The sequence below is a fragment of the Salmo salar genome, unplaced genomic scaffold (genome assembly GCF_905237065.1).
Source record: "Salmo salar unplaced genomic scaffold, Ssal_v3.1, whole genome shotgun sequence".
Taxonomy (NCBI): Eukaryota; Metazoa; Chordata; class Actinopteri; order Salmoniformes; family Salmonidae; genus Salmo; species Salmo salar.
The window spans coordinates 272278-276352 of record NW_025547453.1 but is presented as its reverse complement, the minus strand read 5'-3'; the positions used below and the strand labels follow the sequence as shown (position 1 = coordinate 276352).

General features: G+C 38.8%; 1 long non-coding RNA gene across 2 annotated transcripts; it reads right to left on the bottom strand.

The window, feature by feature from the left end:
• Positions 1-1366: 1366 nt before the first annotated feature.
• On the bottom strand, positions 1367-3577 carry LOC106599975 (uncharacterized). Of its 2 annotated transcripts, none has more exons than XR_006762893.1 (3): positions 3225-3577; positions 1901-2042; positions 1367-1802 (listed from the first exon to the last, which is right to left on the bottom strand). It is a non-coding gene; the product is annotated as an uncharacterized lncRNA (long non-coding RNA). The 2 variants fall into 2 exon arrangements; XR_006762891.1 differs by having other exon boundaries at positions 1371-1802; positions 1971-2042; positions 3225-3323.
• Positions 3578-4075: the final 498 nt, after the last annotated feature.

The following is a 4075-nucleotide window of genomic DNA, read 5'->3' as shown; positions in this document are numbered from 1 at the left end:
TGAGCCTCATTTTGACTTGTTTTAAGGACATTACATCAAAGTTGGATCAGCCTGTAGTGTGGTTTTCCACTTTAATTTTGAGTGTGACTCCAAATCCAGACCTCCATGGGTTGATAAATTGGATTTCCATTGATTATTTTTGTGTGATTTTGTTGTCAGCACATTCAACTATGTAAAGAAAAAAGTATTTAATAAGATTCTTTCATTCATTCAGATCTAGGATGTGTTATTTTAGTGTTCCCTTTATTTTTTTGAGCAGTATATATATATATACACAAAAAAATCGGCTGATTAATCGGTATCGGCGTTGAAAACGCATAAATCGGTCGACCTCTAGTCATTATGGCCAAACAGTTGTATTTTTGATTCATCAGACCAGAGGACATTTCTCCAAAAAGTACGATCTTTGTCCCCATGTGCAGTTGCAAACCGTAGTCTTACTTTTTTATGGCGGTTTTGGAGCAGTGGCTTCTTCCTTGCTGAGCGACCTTTCAGGTTATGTTGATGTAGGACTCGTTTTACTGTGAATATAGATCATTTTGTACCTGTTTCCTCCAGCATCTTCACAAGGTCCTTTGCTGTTCTGGGATTGATTTGCACTTTTCGCACCAATGTTAATCTCTAGGAGACAGAACGTGTTTCCTTCCTGAGCGGAATGACGGCTGCGTGGTCCCATGTTGTTTATACTTGCATACTATTGCTTGTACAGATGAACATGGTACCTTCAGGCATTTGGAAATTGCTCCCAAGGATGAAGCAGACTTGTGGAGGTCTACAATTTATTTCTGAGGTATTGGCTGATTTCTTTTGATTTTCCCATGATGTCAAGCACAGAGGTACTGAGTTTGAAGGTAGGCCTTGAAATACATCCACAGGTACATCTCCAATTGACTCAAATTATGTCAATTAGCATATCAGAAGCTTATAAAGCCATGACATAATTTTCTGGAATTTTCCAAGCTGTTTAAAGGCACAGTCAACTTAGTGTATGTAAACTTCTGACCCACTGGAATTGTGATACAGTGAATTATAAGTGAAATAATCTCTGTAAACAATTGTGGGAAAAATTACTTGTCATGCACAAAGTAGATGTCCTAAACAACTTGCCAAAACTATAGTTTGTTAACAAGAAATTTGTGGAGTGGTTGAAAAACGAGTTTTAATGACTCCAAGCTAAGTGTATGTAAACGTCAGACTTCAACTGTATGTATTACAATTATACACTTCAACAGTGTTTACCGATCTTGGTCCTGGGACATCAATCGTTACACATTGTAACTAATAGACTAGAAACAGGATTTAAATAGTTAAAGGCTGATTTGTAATTCATATATACAGAAAAACAGTACACTACACTTCCTATGCATCATGTAAATAGTCTCACACCGGTTCATCTCAATATCTAATGCCCTTCATCTGCATTGATCTGATAAACACAGGATAGGTGTAGTATTTCATCAAATGAGACTTAATTACAACCAGTAGAGAATGTGAAATGCTTTATTGAAAAGCTCATTTATCCAAGTGTTATAAATACAAGTTCAATCTGTACTTCAATGCAGATGTGTTGTGCATTATAAAAACAGAGGAAGAAAGAGGTGTAAAAGACAGAAAGGGAAAGAGGTAAGCACACAGGAGCAGGGAAGGCAGCACATGATTAATGAATCACAGTGCTACCTAAATATTCTCTCAGTTCATCACAATTACACAATAGTGTCTCTCATCGGCCCAAAGGTTCTTAAAAGCAGGTGAGGTGGCGATGATGGGACTGGGGGTTGGCATCCTCTCACATCAAAACATATCTGCAGACGAGAGACAGATGGAGAGAGAGAGAGCATATTTAAGCCTTGTTTTTATTTTTTAATCTAACATCAATCAGGAGGTGAAATGCAAAACTGACCTATCTGTATTTCAATGTAAAGCATCTCTTTAATAATACTTCCTGTTGACCTGACCAAGTGACCTCTAACCTCTGATCATGCTGTGCCCCCTATGTAGCCAGTTCAGATGCAGGAGGGGTTCACCGACACAGCTGATATAACCTAGAGGATTTAGGGAGAAGGGGAGAGAGGGATGAAGTGAAGGAGAGAGACTGTTATTGAGAAAATAAGGTAGTTAAAGCGAGAACCACTGGTCTTCATTGGGACATCTTCATATGTAGACAGGCTTTCACAGCTCTCTGTATCTGAGGACCGAAAACCTCACAAGAAACAGACTTCATTATAGTCAAATTATACCGTACTGAATATAATGTTACTATTATCTCCATCCTCACTTCTAGGGACAGGAACTACACAAAAGTACCTGCCCTATCCAGAATAGTCTTCTCTCTCACTTTGACAGTTGGGGCTGCTATCATTTCACCCTCCAAGGCTGTTAGCTAGCTACCTACAAATGCATTTTGAGTTAGTTTTTTACAGTGATAAATACATCAAGATACCGAGCTAATATGATGTTAGGTAGCTGGTGATATATAATTCACTTGGCTAGCTATCTATACAGTATATAACGTTGGCAAGATAGCTAACTAGCTAGTTAATTTAGCAGCTCATTTGTGTTAGCCTGCACTGTAGCTGGTTAGCTAATAATACATCGTTTTTGTTTTACATTTTTGTATTGTATTTACTTAGTTGAATAGGTTCTGCCAGCCATGTGGATAATTGGAAACAGGGCAGCAAAGTGTTAGTCACCAGAGCGTTTTAGAGGATATTACTATTGAACTATGTACCCCTTTAATAACCAGATCTTCATACAAACTTGCTGTGCTGAATTCTTGACGCACAATCAAACATGCTGCCATATGCTGCCAGCACGTCCACAAGCGAGTCACAATGGGCGGCCTCAGCAGTTTACCACTATCTAGTGTACATGCAACGTTTAAGTTAACGTTAGCTACTTCTGTGGCTTGAGACTGCTAGCTAACAATAAACGGACCGGAGTGAGTATGCCAGACCCCCCTAAAAGAGGCTTAGCCCCCCATCCATTAATGTCTAGTGACGTCCCTGCCTGGTGGTGATGTGATCAGCGGCTGTCTGTCAACCAATAGCCTACTATGCTGTGTTATTAGCTAGAGCTAGACAGTCTGAGTACACTACATCCTGAATAGACACGAACATGTGTGTCTGAAATGCACCTTTAACTTCAGTTGGAGCTGAAACGACGGACAGATATCTCGATTGAGGATAATGTCAGTATTTAGCTAAGTTATTAGCTGTTTTGCTCACCAAAGGTGTAACAAAGTGAAAATGTAGAGTTTCCATCAACCTCGCGCGCAATGTAGATCTCAAAGCCTCAGTTCCGGGAGAGTAGTGGGTGAAACCATTCACTTCAGGAAAAGAGGTGATATAATTAACGTTTCCTTTCATTATGTGTTACTGAATTGATAAAAATATTTGCTGCCATTGTAGTAAGGTTGATAATACGAGCGGTCTTCGGACTTACCATATTTGTATTATTTTCTTTGAAAGAACAACTAGTGGGTTTTGAGTGGTTCTCCCCTATTTGGGAAGTTGGTCTGCCTGCTCCTCAGGCTGAGAGAGATATTCTGACAGCAGGTTCCAGTCCTTTTCCTCTGTATATAAAAACTGTTTAAAACTCTATAACACAATAGTGGTTTTGGAAAACTGGTTCATATATCCTAAAGTCAATGGCGAATGTGGCTATGTATATATTTATTTTGCCGTTCATAAATTAAAGACCTATTTCAGCAAGTTAACCAGGTTTCTGCTTGTTTAGCTAGCCGTGATAATGACGAGCTAACTAGCACCGTTGGTCACTGCACTACAATGTGTCACGCAGCTATTACCAGCAGGTGATTTACTAGCAGGTGACTTATTGAAATATTAACTTCATGTTTATTTTCTTACTACCTTAAAATGTTTATATAAAAAGGGTTGTACTTGTGCTCTGTATTTATGGATTAATATCACTTCACATTGAGGGCATGTATCACTACTGTTGTTCCTATCTAAATGATATATTGTGTCCTACCTAACCATGTATCACTACTGTTGTTCCTATCTAAATGATATCTTGTGTCCTACCTAACCATGTATCACTACTGTTGTTCCTATCT